Source organism: Gossypium hirsutum, chromosome A11 (assembly GCF_007990345.1).
Source record: "Gossypium hirsutum isolate 1008001.06 chromosome A11, Gossypium_hirsutum_v2.1, whole genome shotgun sequence".
NCBI lineage: Eukaryota > Viridiplantae > Streptophyta > Magnoliopsida > Malvales > Malvaceae > Gossypium > Gossypium hirsutum.
In genome coordinates, this window is record NC_053434.1 from 107,829,635 (window position 1) to 107,846,310 (window position 16,676).

The 16,676-nt window shown below is 33.3% G+C and overlaps 1 pseudogene; it reads right to left on the minus strand.

The window, feature by feature from the left end:
* Positions 1-10,261: 10,261 nt before the first annotated feature.
* Positions 10,262-13,602, minus strand: LOC107889277 ((-)-germacrene D synthase-like; annotated as a pseudogene).
* Positions 13,603-16,676: the final 3,074 nt, after the last annotated feature.

Below are 16,676 nucleotides of genomic sequence, written 5' to 3' on the forward strand. Positions count from 1 at the left end.
AATGGATGTTCAATGCTTTGATTAAGCTTGTGAATGGTTAGTTGCAAGATTGGTTGAAAGATGAATGAGTTGTGTTAATGTTATGTGTAGTTTAATTGGCATGAATTGCATAGATGAAAGTTGCATATTTGAGTGCTTTTTGAGGTATGATAGCATAATTGCTTGAATGTGGTTGAGTTGTGGCATTTTGGTATGTTTTAAATTGAGTATATGCATGTTCTGGGTGTGCCTAAGGCACCATTTAAATTGGTCTTTGGTTCGAGCATGAAAAGGCATCAAAATGTGATATTTTTGACATTTTGGCAAAAAGTATTGATGCTTTAAGGTGAAGAACTGGTACTTTGCCAAACGAATAGGATTTTATAAGCGACAAAAGGCCAGTTTGGTATCGACACCAATATAAAGTATCAATACATATTTCCTATAATTGATACTTTGTAATGGTCTCGATACAATTGCTTTAGGTTCAAAATTTTCCAAACTGGCAGAATGCCATAGGTATCAATACTGTATTTAGTATCAATATTTCTTAATAGGATTATCGATACCATATACCAAGTATCGATACTTATGCATGTTCATTTTAAATTTTGAAACATTGAATCTAAAAATGGTATTGGTACTTGGTTTAGGTATTGGTACCTATGCTTATACTTTGATAAATTTGTTGTTTGTTCCTTATTCATGCTCAGGAAAACTTAAGAGCTTTCGTAAACTCAAATGAGTTTCTGTTTTGATTGCATACTATAATGTGCATGCGTTTATGATAATTATAGATGAACATATGAATTGATGTTATGAACTACATGTGATTGCTTTGGTTATGGTAGTAGCATCCCATAACTCAAGTTCGGCGACCGAGCCGGGTGAGAGGACAAGCAGTATCACTAAGTTTACTTTTCATGGAAGATACATTTACCTCTTATTTTCTCATTAGGTAATCATGCATAAACTCAAACAGAAACAGTTAATACTTCACAACCATAGTGGAATACATCCGGTCGTTCATTTTTTTTTATAAAAATTCACAAGTAGTCAGTGGCGAATACAGGAAGGGCTAGCAGTGGCCCTGGTCCCCCCTAAATTGGAAAATTTATGTTTAGGCCCTTAAATTTTTCTTAAAATTTTAAATTAGTAAAGGTAAAATTGTACTTTGGCCCCCCTAAAATTATAAAAATTCTATTTAATCCTTTAAAAATTATAAATATATAGACTATAAAAAATTAAAATTTCATTCGGCCCCCCCTAAAAATTTGTTCTGGCTTCGCCCCTGCGAGTAGTCCTCTACTTCTAAATCGTGCTCGAGTAGTTGGTATGTCCAAACCTGGTAAAAAAGAAAACATGAAATTGGTTAGCACCAATTCCCGGTAACAATGCCAAAATTTAGTTCATGTCAAATCCACCAAAAATAATATTATTACGCCTAAACAATATATAAATGTCAATATCGAGAATAGGGTCGATCCCACAGAGACTAGGATATCTAAAATTGTTGTTTTAATTTAACCAGATTATGCGTTAGGCAACTATCTTACCTACGACATATGACGATTTGTGCAAAAATAAAAAGAAAGAGGAATTTTTTTTTGAATAATAATAATAATAATAATAATAATAATAAGGAGGAATTCAAATCTGATAAAAGTAAAAATAATAAAAATAAATGAAATCAAAATAACAATAAAAATAAACAGAAACTAAAATTAATTAAATAAATCAATATGATAAAATTCCAGGTTTAGACTTGATTTTGCTCTGATTTCGAAACGATCCTTGATAACAAATCTTCTCTTTCAATTGATAAGTTAGCTATAGTGATCGAGGACACCTCAAACCACAAACCCTTCCATGTGTAAATTAATTATGGGAACGCCCAACAGCTAATCCTTACTGAACAAACAACCACAAAATACATGTCCACGATTTAGCTCTCCGGTAGCCTTGCAAACTAGAAGGGTCTAACTTGAACCAACGACCTCAACCGTGTGGGTCATTTTTTATCCGATTGCCATTTCTCTTGACGGATCCAACCTGTTACTTAATTAGACATGCCAATATGTTCTTTGGTAGACCAAATACAACAAACAATCGATTCAGTACTTTCAATTGTACGCCTATCAACGCCGAATCAATAAGGTCTTTTGGACTTGGTGCCAATACAACTTTATGATATGATAGTGTCTATCTCCTAAACCGAAGAAATAAGAAATACTGATATGACGATTTTTACATTTGATTTCGAGTCCTACGATTCTAAAAACTGGATGAAAAATTAGTCTAAAACTAAATAAACTAATTCATAAAATTTTAAAAAATTCATAGAAAATATTAAGAGAAAAAATTTTATTCAAAGAAAAGAAAAAAGAGAATAACAATAATTTTGGTTCTGCGCCGCGCCTCTCTCCCTCCCCCTCCCTCGGTCGCTCTGCTAAGGTAATTTATATATAAAATACTAATATTACTTTTGTTTAAATTTTGTGGTTATTATGTTTTTAGTTTATTAACTAGCCTGGAATTCGGGTTCAACTCTTATAACCACGGTTGAATGATAACCATTCATTTGACCAGCTCCAGTTATCCTCAAGTTTCTTTTGATCCTCAAATTCAACTAAGAAAGACCCTCCTTCTATTTCATCACATTTACATCCCAATAACCTAGCAAGACCAAATTTCCTTATAACCAATCTGCTCCGTAGAACCCCCTTTGCCTTTCCCACTATACAACAGTGAAGTAAGTGAGAAAACTCTTCACTAGTAACACCATTGCAGGATCTATCCCTCAATCTCTTGATATTTAGATGCTCACTTTTGATTTTTGTTCAACTCTTTCGCATCACTTGAAACTTGCAGCTACTTGGAATCCTCTGCCACCGATTTTTCAGGACTTATCCTCCAATATGATGATCTTCCACCAAATCTCCCCATATTAACTCCGATACAGTGGCCAAATATCCATGTTGCATTAAGCCTCAATATGACTCTTTTTGCTTCCGATATGGACTTGAATCTCACGAACCCAAAGTTTCCCTCTCTACTACTTCTCTTTCTTGGGATGAAAGCATCAACAACATCACCATATTTCATGAAAGGGATTTGAGGAAGAAGGTTGTTAACGAAAACAAAAACTATCACCATATTGTGTTCTCCAGTTCACCTGATATTAAACTATTAGCTTGATTTTGTTTGCTTTTCTCAGTGTTGGATTACCCTAAAACCATATTAAAATCAAGTATCTTCGAATACCACTGGACTAATTAAAAATTAAAATATCTGTTAATCAGAATTGTTGTTGCCAAACTTGCAACAAAAAAAATTGTTGGAAAAATATGTAAATAAAAATTAAATAACTATGAAACGAAATATAAAACAATTCAAAATAAAGTAGAATAAACCAATTTGATAAAAGGCTTTAGTATCAAGTACCACGTCAATTTCGGTCTTGAAATAATTTACAGATTATGAATATTTTTTCTCTGATAAGTCGATTAAAATGATTAAGGAATAATCTTAATTCACCAATCTTTCTTTAGTCATAAATTAATTGTGGAAACAACCCCATAATTAACTTTTGTCAAATGAACAACTTTAATAACAATTCTTACAATTTGGTTCGTTGACTTTCTTGCAAAGAGAAGAACTCGACTATAACCAATGAATTCATCTGCGCTCATCATTTAAATTAGATTGCTAAATCTCATAGTGTAACCCAATTGTATGTCTAATCCAACCATGCTAACTTATTCTTTGATTAAAATAAGATAAAAATTTATGTATCAGGTTATTTTCACCAACTGTATATTATTTCTATCATGAATAAGGGATTCTTCTTAGGACAATGTCGAGGATAATATTAAGAGACCATCTTATTGATCTCGGAATTGAAAAAAAAGCTACCAAAGTAAAAAGGGTAATAGAGAATGGTTTGGAATATTCCAGTTCTAACATCGAACTTTTATCCACCATTGACTAGATTAGAATTTAGCTACATATAATGGTAGGTTTCCTAAAGAATTAATAGAAGAAACTTTTAATAAAATTAAGAAGAAAAACGAAGTTTAAAAAAAAAATGGCAAGTAACTCCTGCCAAAGTAAAAGTAAGCCAAATTTCGCTTTGTGCGTTTTTTCTTCCGGGCTTATTAGAATATATCCCATACCTTGCCCATACCTTTCCCATACCTACCCATACCTTGGAAAGGTCAAAGTTATGGGCACCAAATATTTATTTAGTGTTGGGCATGGGAAAATAGCAATTTTTGGTCCCTAAGTGAATAGTGACTTTGCAAGGTGGCCCTTGAATCTCAACTATAAATAGGCCAACCATTGCTCATTCTCATCATCCCACATTTGCCATTCTCTACTTAAGGCATTGTTCTCTCTCCCTATTTGTAAAGTTTCACTTGTATTTTTGGAGTGAAATATATTTGGTAGTGCCCGAGGACGTAGGCAAGATTTGCCGAACCTCGTTAAAATTCTGGTGTTCTTTACTATTTATTGTTCATATTTTGTGAATTTGATTGTAGTGATTTATTGTGCTATTAAATTACGATAGAGGGATATTCTGGCTAGGAAAGACTTGGTACTTAAGTGATCCTCGTGATTCACCTCTCTTTCCTGGGAATTGAACTTAGTGTGATTTTTTAGTACAATAATTTTACTCTTTCACACGCTTCCGCGCAACAATTGGTATCAGAGCCAGATTCGTACTTGGGGAATACGACCGTTTATGGTACTATTCACGTATACGGCACTATTTACGTATACAGTACTATTCACGTATACGGCACTATTCACGTATATAGTACTGTTCACGTATACAGTAGTTGGGATTGAGGAGAAAAATGGCAGCAGCATCGTCATCAGCAAGGACTACTGTGACAAATGCAAAATTTGAAGTAGAGAAATTTGACGGTACCAATAATTTTGGTATGTGGCAGTGTGAGATCCTGGATGTCTTATGTCAGCAAGAGCTGGATATAGCCCTTGAAGAAAAACCTGACAAGATGGATGACAAGGAGTGGGCCAAGATCAATAGACAGGCGTGTGGTACAATCCGCCAATGTTTGGCCAAAGAGCAGAAGTACTCCGTCATGAGGGAGACATCAGCGAAGAAGCTGTGGGATACATTGGAAGAAAAGTTTCTAACGAAAAGTCTTGAAAATAGGCTTTATATGAAAAAGAAACTTTATCGATTCACGTATGCACCCGGTATGTCGATGAATGACCATGTGAACTCATTCAATAAAATTTTAGCAGACTTGCTAAATTTGGATGAGAAATTTGAAGATGAAGACAAGGCATTATTGTTGTTGAATTCCCTTCCTGATGAATATGATCATCTTACCACCACATTGCTTCATGGGAAGGACATGATCACATTTGATGCAGTCTGTAGTGCGTTGTATAGATCTGAGACTCGAAAGAAAGATAAAAGAGATCACAGAGATACAACAGCAGAAGTCTTAACAATAAGAGGTCGTTCACACAGCAGCAAATCTGGTAGAAGGAGAAAGTCCAAAGGGAGACCCGCCAAAGATGAATGTGCCTTTTGTCGTGAGAAAAGGCATTGGAAAAAGAATTGTCCTAAGTTACAAAAGGGCAAGTCTATTTCTAATGCATGTGTAGCGGAGCATGATGAGGAGTCAGACTTTAGCTTGGTTGGCATGGCAATGGCATGTCAAACGGATGAGTGGATATTGGATTCGGGATGTACTTACCATATGTGTCCTAATAAGGACTGGTTTTCTAGTCTTGAAGAACTAGAAGGTGGAATTGTTCTTATGGGCAATGATAGTGCTTGTAAGACAATGGGAGTGGGTACAGTCCAATTGAAGAATCACGACGGCTCAATCCAAGTCTTGACAGATGTTCGCTACGTACCTAGCCTGAAGAAAAATCTCATCTCATTAGGTGCCCTAGAATCTAAAGGGCTCACAATCACTTTGAGAGATGGATTACTAAAAGTAGTAGCTGGGCAACTGACGGTGATGAAAGGCACAAGAAGAAATAACTTGTATTTTTTAAATGGAAATACAGTTATTGGATCAACATCAACAGTTTCTACAAAAGATGTAGATTCAGAGGCTACCAGATTATGGCATATGCGATTGGGACATGCTGGTGAAAAAGCTTTGCAGACATTGGTGAAGCAAGGCTTATTGAAAGGTGCAAATTCTTGCAAAATGGAATTCTGTGAACATTGTGTTCTGGGCAAGCAGAAGAGGGTAAAATTTGGTCCAGCAATTCACAATACGAAAGGAATTCTGGACTACGTTCACAGTGATGTGTGGGGACCTACCAAAGTAGCTTCTTTGGGAGGTATGCACTATTTTGTTACTTTTGTTGATGATTATTCAAGAAAAGTATGGGTGTATCTAATGAAAAGAAAAAGTGAAGTTTTGGATGCATTTCTGAAATGGAAGAAGATGGTGGAGACTCAGACTGGTCGAAAGGTCAAACGACTTCGATCAGATAATGGTACTGAGTACAAAAACGATCCATTTCTACAAGTATGCCAAGATGAGGGCATTGTGCGACACTTCACTGTTCGGGATACACCACAGCAGAATGGGGTGGCAGAACGCATGAATCGGACTATACTGGAGAAAGTTCGATGTATGTTGTCCAATGCTGGATTGGGCAAGGAATTTTGGGCTGAGGCAGTTACATATGCGTGCCATCTAATTAACCGATTGCCATCAGCTGCAATAAATGGAAAAACTCCTATGGAGATGTGGACTGGTAAACCTGCTACTGATTATGATTCTTTACATGTTTTTGGTTCCACTGCATATTATCATGTAAAAGAATCTAAGTTAGACCCAAGAGCAAAGAAAGCATTATTCATGGGTATAACTGGTGGTGTAAAAGGATACCGTCTCTGGTGTTCTGATACAAGGAAGATTGTTTTCAGTAGAGATGTAACTTTTGATGAATCAACCATGATGAAGAACAAGGATTCACAAAAGGATGACCAAACCAGTAGTACTTTGCAGCAGGTGGAGTTTGAAAAGGTTAATGATGATCCAGCTAATATTGAAAGAACAAATGATGAAGAAGTTTCGACCCAAGAACTTCTACAGCAACAAGATTCAATTGCATATAGGAGGCCAAGAAGAGAGATTCGTAAGCCTGCTCGCTTTGACGATATGGTGGCCTATGCACTTCCAATTGCAGATGATGATGTTCCTTCCACTTACACAGAAGCAATAAGTAACTCTGATGGTGTAAAGTGGAAGCAAGCTATGAATGAAGAAATGCAGTCTCTTCATAAAAATAGGACTTGGGAGTTGGTGAGACTGCCCAAGGGAAAGAAGGCAATTGGATGCAAATGGGTATATGCAAAGAAGGAAGGATTTCCTGGTAAAAATGAAATTCGATACAAGGCTAGATTGGTAGCAAAGGGTTACGCTCAGAAAGAAGGAATAGACTACAATGAAGTGTTTTCTCCAGTTGTGAAGCATTCGTCTATTCGGATTTTGCTAGCCTTGGTTGCGCAATATGATCTTGAACTAGTTCAGCTTGATGTGAAGACCGCGTTTTTACACGGTGATTTGGAAGAGGAAATCTATATGACTCAGCCAGATGGATTCAAGGTTGCTGGAAAAGAAAATTGGATTTGCAAACTGACAAAGTCGCTTTATGGATTGAAGCAATCTCCGAGGCAGTGGTACAAGCGATTTGATCAGTTCATGAAAGGGCAAAGGTACACAAGAAGTAAATTTGATCATTGCGTGTATTTTCAGAAGCTACAAGAAGGAACTTTCATATACTTGCTCTTATATGTTGATGATATGCTAATAGCATCTAAGAGCAAAGTTGAGATTGAAAGATTGAAGACTCAACTCAATCTCGAGTTTGAGATGAAAGATCTAGGAGAAGCTAAAAAGATTCTCGGCATGGAAATATGTAGAGATAGAGCTCATGGCAGAGTTAGCTTGTCTCAGAAGCAGTATTTGAAGAAAGTACTACAGCAGTTTGGCATGAACGAGCAGACCAAACCTGTAAGTACCCCGTTGGCTTCTCATTTCAAGCTTTCTGCACAACTATCTCCTTCGACGAATACGGAACGAGAATACATGTTGCAAGTTCCGTATTCTAATGTAGTGGGTAGCTTGATGTATGCAATGGTGTGTACAAGACCCGACATTTCACAGGCAGTTAGTATAGTGAGCAGGTATATGCATAATCCTGGAAAAGGACATTGGCAAGCTGTGAAATGGATTCTACGGTATATTCAGAAGACCGTGGATGTTGGATTACTGTTCAAGCAGGATAATACACTTGGTAAAGGTGTTATTGGGTACGTTGATTCTGACTATGCCGGTGATTTGGACAAGCGAAGATCAACCACCGGTTATGTGTTTACACTTGCTGGAGGACCAATAAGTTGGAAGTCTACACTACAGTCTACAGTTGCGTTGTCAACCACAGAAGCCGAGTACATGGCTGTAACAGAGGCTGTAAAGGAGGCTATTTGGTTACAAGGTATGGCTAAAACCTTGGGGTTGGTTCAAGAGCATATTAACGTGTATTGTGATAGTCAAAGTGCTATTCATTTAGCAAAGAATCAAGTCTATCATGCACGTACAAAACATATCAACGTACGATTCCATTTTGTGCGGGAAATTATTGAAGAGGGGAAAATTTGTCTTCAGAAGATCAAGACTGCAGATAATCCCGCAGATATGATGACCAAGGTGGTAACAGCAACCAAGTTCGAACATTGTTTGAACTTGATCAATATCGTGCAAGTTTAACAGTCGAAGAAGGCACTATCAAGTATTGTTGTCAAAGGCAAAAAGAATTGTGTGAAGATAAGATTATCCTAATCAAATCTTCAAGGTGGAGATTATTAGAATATATCCCATACCTTGCCCATACCTTTCCCATACCTACCCATACCTTGGAAAGGTCAAAGTTATGGGCACCAAATATTTATTTAGTGTTGGGCATGGGAAAATAGCAATTTTTGGTCCCTAAGTGAATAGTGACTTTGCAAGGTGGCCCTTGAATCTCAACTATAAATAGGCCAACCATTGCTCATTCTTATCATCCCACATTTGCCATTCTCTACTTAAGGCATTGTTCTCTCTCCCTATTTGTAAAGTTTCACTTGTATTTTTGGAGTGAAATATATTTGGTAGTGCCCGAGGACGTAGGCAAGATTTGCCGAACCTCGTTAAAATTCTGGTGTTCTTTACTATTTATTGTTCATATTTTGTGAATTTGATTGTAGTGATTTATTGTGCTATTAAATTACGATAGAGGGATATTCTGGCTAGGAAAGACTTGGTACTTAAGTGATCCTCGTGATTCACCTCTCTTTCCTGGGAATTGAACTTAGTGTGATTTTTTAGTACAATAATTTTACTCTTTCACACGCTTCCGCGCAACAGGGCTTATAGCCGTGGAATATCAATACAAAGTTAAGGAGTTTTCAAATTGTACTAAAAATTTACTATTTATTTAGTTAAATAAAAATAAATTTAATCATAATCAAGCTCTTAATGAAATATCTTTACAAATAAAAAATAATAATTATTAAAATAAAATTATCTTAAAATCTAAAAAAAAATTAAAGTCAAATCTTCTAAGTAATCACCTTGTACTGTAACACTTAGTACATGCATTGTACCTACATATAAAATAAACAAATAAATATCAAATTTAGTACCATTCGTATCCAAGATTCATTAAAATAAAGCACTATCAACCTTGAATTCAAGGAGATGTGCAGGGTGTTGCTAGTGGGTGGCGGATTATAGGAGCTAGTTCGTGATGTCGGTGGTGTTCCAGACAAATATTGCTTTATAAAAGTTTGATAAGCGGTGTGATTCATGTTTATGATATTACTGGTTGTTGTTTTAGTAAGGAGTAGCATGTAAAGTGTGTGTTTTGGATAATTTTGTCTTGGGTGCGTTTTGTTTTGGGATTATGTTAGCTTGGATTTCGGCATTACCTTGTGTCTATTTATTGTGTTGTTCCCGCATTTAGGTGTTCTTCTAGTTTATTTGTGTTTTGGAGTGTGGGGCTTTTTTGTTCTAATCTCATTAACTTTATGCATGCTTTGCAACAACTGGAGCTAATTTCAACTTGGGGAAAGGTTGGCAATCAGAATATAATTATTTATTTTAGAACTGAGCTGACAACTTGAGGATAAGAGAATAATCTTGTTGGGGTTTTGACAGCAGCAAAAGAAGAAAACAGAGAACAAAGAACAATGAAGCAAGATTCAAGAAATGTTTTTACTTGCTCACAAATGTGCAGAAGGGAGCTTATGGCTGATAGCTCATTTTGCTCATTCATTCAACTAGAAAAAACAATACATTTATAGCCAAATACATCACCAAATACTACCTACTACCACTAATCATACTTTGAAACAAGTAAAACTTAACTTGCACACAAGCTGATTATGTCAATCAGCACCTAAAAACATCAAAACAATACCAACTTAGTTCATTTTCAACTAAGTAACTTAACAAAGTAACTAAACAGCCTTGCTGTTACAGCAAGCATATGTGCTGCAGGATGTTTACAAGCTGCATGCACTTAACCAAGAATATAACAGCAGCATGGTTGGCCATTTTCAACAAATCTTCTGGATGTCACTTTTTCAAAAGTGAGTTCTAGTTCATTTGAACTTTAAATTCTTGATAAAATTGGGATTGAATCTATGAGCAAGGCAGTGATGCTAGTTTTTGCTGAATCACCAACTTGCGTATAAGCATCTTCGCCCTTGTAAAGGAGATCAATGACCTTTGCAAGGTTTAGAACTCGAATAAGAGCCGATGTTGGTGCTGCTGTTGGTTTCAAGAACTCTTCATTTATATCTTTCCAAGCATCGTTGATTTGCTTGTTTAACTCATCGTATGCCTCTTGCATTGACACCCCATATTGTTTCATGTAACATTCCACAGCCGAGGAAACATGTCCTCTCTCTTGCTCAACCTACGATAAACGTAAATAAATTTGAGCTAATGTAGAGCTGTCCATGGTTAGCTCAAGCCAAATCAAACTCAGATAATAAAAATAAAACAAATAAATTTTTGTACCTTGTGGCCAACAATATCACTCATCAGCCTACAAATAATGTTTGAAGCTCTGATAATCTTGGGCTCATTAACTGCCCAATTGAATGTCTCTTTTGTTATGCTATTTCCATTCCAACAAAAGATGCAATTGCGAGCTGCAGATAACCACAAGAAAGTAATGCAATCGGCATATACTCTTCCATTGTTGGTATGTAATTTTCATGGAACCATTTGGCCTCAACAAAGAAGACTTGAGATTGTTGTTTCATCTATTAACAAACAAACAAAAAGTCAGCAAAAATCAACTAATGCAGTTGAGTAAGATTGAAAACAAAGAATATTTTTCAACAAAAAATAAAGATCATATATACTGCTTCTATTGCGTATTGGACACGATATGATTTTCCTTCTTTGGACATCAAATCTTCCGTATCTTTATAAACTTTTAAAGCTTCCCTATACCACAATTTCATGTAGTCTGGAAGTTGATCTATGCAGTTGATATCCCATCTACAATATATCATCAATTCAAATAGTTAATTCTCTCTATAATTCAATAAAAAAAACATTTATTTTTAATGATTTAAAGTGACGATGGGCATACGCATTAAATTACCTTTGGATTGCTTTTGTAAATATTTCAAGTTCTTCATATGTTCCATATGCATCATAAATACCATCCAAAATCGATGTGAGTGATATTATTTTGGTCATGAAAGTTCTAGCAATGGCATATTGGGGTTCAAAATATAATCCCATCATCCAAAAATAGCATTCCACAAATCTATCCCGTACAAAGGGAAAATTGGTTGCAACATCTAAACCTTTCCACCACCTAAAATATGAATGAATATATATTATTTGTAAATCTAGGTATAATAAAAGGTTCTTATTTTGATGAAAACCTTTGGTCACTATAGATTACCTGTATATCTCGTTTATCTCTTCCTTGTGCAAATGTTGTAGCAAGTTGAAATCTAACTTTGCAAATTTCATTAAATTTTTGTCTTGGGTACCATATCCTTCGTATATGGAAATGTAGCTCCTAGCAACCAACCTCTGCAAGCTCTTGCGAAGGGGTCGCGTTAGAGCATTGGCAATCTGTGTGGAGAGAGGATAGTCTACCCTACTTTCGGCCAACTTGAGATGAAATGTGGTGAAGGAAAGTGCTTCTTCTAATATATTTTCCCCATGCAGTTGAAAGTGTGCAGCTTCGTACAATTCTAGCATGCCTTTCACATCACCATTTAAAGATTCTTTGAAATTTCCTTTCTCATCTTTGAATTTATTAAATATCTCTGCATAATCATCAAATAAATTTGTGGTGTTATCTCCAAAGTTGCAATTTGCAAATTGAGAAAATTAAAGATTTGTGAAGGACGGATTCAAATTTCATATCTATTTCCATTCACCTTTTAATTTTGGTTATAATTTTATTAAAATAGAGAAAAAAGTTGTAGATTCAAGAATTCGAACCTCAAACATATTGGATATCATATAACATCCCTAAAACCTCTTGAATTAGGAAATAATATCATTTTAGTAATATTCATGATCGAATTTTCTGAGCAAATAAAATAAGAATTAACAATGTTAGTAGCGAAGGTAAATGAATATTAGAGGGAATTAGAAGACTTGTGTGTTAAAGAAAAATAAATCTGGGTATATATTAAATTGTAAGAGAGTGAAAAGTGTTGAGGAAAAAGTGAGAAAATTAAAACTATAAAAGAATTAAATTGAAATGAAGCGAAAGAAAAAAGGAGATAGACTAAAAATAAAATTTTACCAAAACTAAATATGAATCAAGAATGAGATTCTCAGTTCAAGTGGTTTGATTGACTGGTATAGTTCATTTTGCAACACTGATGTCGTCATCCTTAGCTCAAAACCTCCATTTTTTCTTTTACCGTATTTGCTTTTTAAAACTAAAAACATACCGCAATCAACATTGAAACCATGCTCCCTTAGCAAACGAAATCGAACAGCAGTAGTGTAAAGATCATCACCATCATGAATGTGATTGCAATGATAATAATATATAATTTGCAAGGCATCTTCTATCTCTTTCTCGAAATGATAAGCCACACCCAAGCGCTGGACCGCATCAATTATGATTTTTGGGATGATTTATCCGTATCTGTCACCAACATTCTCCTCACTTCTTGCTTTAACTCTGTGTACTGTAACTGAGTTTTGGCATCCATTTTCTATTTAAGTATGAAAAGCTTCCAATTAATTTTAAAATATTCACATGCATGTATCTCAAATTAGAAAAAGGAAACTTATTTTTTTTTAAAAAAATAAGTGTAATTTTATGAAATACATACTAGCACAAACATCAAATTTGAATAATACAGGCATATGATGTCACACAAACACACATTTAAAATTATTTTCATGCGCGCCAAGATACCATTTCAGATGGAGAATAGAGGAAAATGTCCCCCCAAAAGCTAGGGGCAAAATTGGCCAAATGACGATTTTCCTTGGACATGTTACCAACTTGAGATGGAACAGCAGAAACTTGATAAGACATTTTCTTTAGTGTGCTGGAAGCTCTTTTTGAGTTTTGTGTGATCCAAATGCTTGCATGAGTTGCATCTATTTATAGGCATCATTGGGTGTCTAGCGCTTTCTCATGTGAATATTTTAATAAGATATAATTCTTTTGAATGTGATTTGCGAGAATGTTATTGTTAATAAAATTATTTTATAAGGTTTACTACTGACTCAAATTCTAAAAAAAAAAAAGAGTTATATTAACATGTTTGGTATGAGAATTTATTAAATAAAAATAATATTAATATATTTTAATATTTTTCAATAATTTTTATAATTAATAAATATTTTAATTAAATATTTATTAATATTTATTATTAACAAATATTTGAATTAATCCGCAAGGTATGATTTTCTCACATTTTGGATTTAATTCATTATATAAACTCATTAAAAAAAAAAAACTTGCATGCTAACTCAAGATTTTGAATATGTACAATCTGTAAATTTTTCTTTATTACATTATAGATATAAATTCAAGTGTACTCATATATTACAAATATGGCTTGAAATTATATTAATACTAATTTTTAAATTAGTAGTTTGTTTTAGGTGTAGTTACTTCATTTTTAACACGAAAATTTTCATGTAAGCTTTGTTAGGGTGGCATGCCATATATCTCTCTTGATGAGAAAATTGGGAAATGAATATTTTTAAAATTGAATTTGAAAGTAGGTGATGCCAATGTTGTTGCTAGTGCCATAAGATATCATGAATTTTATTTTTTTTATTTCTCAATGTATTTACCTGAACAAGCCCAATATCTAATTTTCCGTATTTCCATGTATTTTTTTTAAAATATATTAGAATTCACCTAATTTTTATTCAAATTGGATTGAAGTACGTGGAAAGTATTTATTTGAATATTTTTAAAGGTTAGACCCTTATATAAATATTTTGAAAGGTTTGAATCTTATGTGAGCAATCCCTATAAGATTGGGCTCTAATTTAAGCATTTAGCCTAAAATAAGATATAGATATTTACCTAGTATTCTTTTATAAAAATAATTTAAAATAATTAATCGAAGTTGTAGAGAAAAAAAAAAGGAGAAAATAAGTAACAACTGCATTTTCTTTTTCTTTTTACATTGAATAAGTTAATTAATACCCTAAACACAAAAAAAAAAAGAATTGTCAAATTTGTCCTAACAATGTATAGGCAATTAACTTTTTCACTAATTATTAAATAAATCAATTTTCATTACTTATGAAAAAATAACTTTCATAAAAATGTTACATTTAAGAAAAAGTAAATTAATTTTTCACATTAAACATTGAAATTACATTCCCACTAATTAAATTCTTTAGAATCTTTAGAAGATCGATAATTTTCCATCATAAGAAACATGTGCATACATATGGATTTTAGATTCATTCTTTATCGTTACTAGATCATGAATTGCTTGTTTTGGTCCAACATGATAGGCTTTTATCAATTTCTTTTTCTCTCGCTTTTTTTTCTTAAATTTATTATTAGAGTTGTATGACTCATATTCTTGTTAAAGAAAAATACAGAGTAAGATTAAGGGCTTTGTGAGGGTGAATCTGTATAGAAGTTTACTTTTTATATTTGATATTGATTTGAATAATGTGTTTTAATCTTATTGCATTACTGCTATTAAACATTGATTACAATAATATTTTTAAACTTATAAATAGATGTAGTTTAAACTCATCTAATATCATTCGAATTCAATATTAGTAATTTTTCTCCTCCTTTATCCATAATTTTCTTTAAAATAATTTTTACGTAAAATTTGTGTGTTCTATTTTTCTCTCTTTTTCTTTACCATATACAACCATTATCAATGTTGAATTTTAATATTTATATATTTCCTTAAGGAAAGGAATATTTTAATTAGCTAACGTCATTTATGACGCCTAGTTTTTCACATGGTTCTCATGCTTTTGCTTTAGTTGTACTATGATTTTTTTTTAAAATATCTCCTAAATAATTTAATCTTTGTATATATATATATTTTTAGTATAAAAAACTAGTATTTATTGAAACACACAGTTTAAGGTGAAGAAAATCAAAAGTTACAATATAAGTAAATTGAAAAGACAAAAACAACAGCAGACCAAACGGCCAAACAATGAAATCGCACATAGAAAAAACAAAACCAAAATACAAAGGAGAAAACCACCATAACAAATCTTTTTCTATTTTAAAAGTAAGTAATTAAAGACAATCAATTATTATATTAATGTCTTTTGTCAATTGTGAATAATTTTGATTGATATAATAATAAATTTGACATCGATGTTTATATTTTTGTTAATGTGATTTTTATTCTAAAAAATTCAACAAATTTAGCCTTAATATTTATACATTAACAAAAATTTTGAGAGTTAAATTTATTAAATCTTGACCAAATTGATAGAATACGTAAATTATAAGATCTAAATTTGTTATTATACCTGTCAAATTTATGTAAAATTGACCAAAAATATTAATGATGTGATTAACTGTCTTTGATTGCTCACTTTTAAAATTGACAGAGATTAAATTGCTTCATTTTTTTAAAGAGACCAATTTGCTACCTTTCTTTTTATTTTTCATGTTCGTTTTATGGTTCATGCTCGAGTTCGTGGTTGTCTCTTCCAACAATGCCGTCTCTAAGGTTCAAATCGACGTTCTCCCCGTAAGAGTGCAATGTGCTTTATCTGATACACTCATGAATGGGTAAAACTTATAAAATTTCATTCGTTGAAGTTGCCAATTTTCAAGTTTGGAAAATCAGTTAACTTACGACTACTTTTGGATGTGATCTAGTCACTTTTTGCTTGATATGTCTCATATCGTTTGAATATCTATCTCTTAGTTTCAAAATGCACTTTGAATCACTTGATTTCAACTTCAAGAGCTCAAGTTATAATCGTTTTAATGAAGATTGCGCGAGCATAATTTTTGGACGAGATTATTACGAAAATTACAAGTTTCGAGCTTTTAACTCAAGTTTAAATCATATTGGGTTCGATTTTTAAGCTTAATATATATGAACCCAATATTATATTTATTAAGTTTTATTATTTTCTTATTTATTTATTCTGAATTTTGGATATATATAATTTAAGTATTTT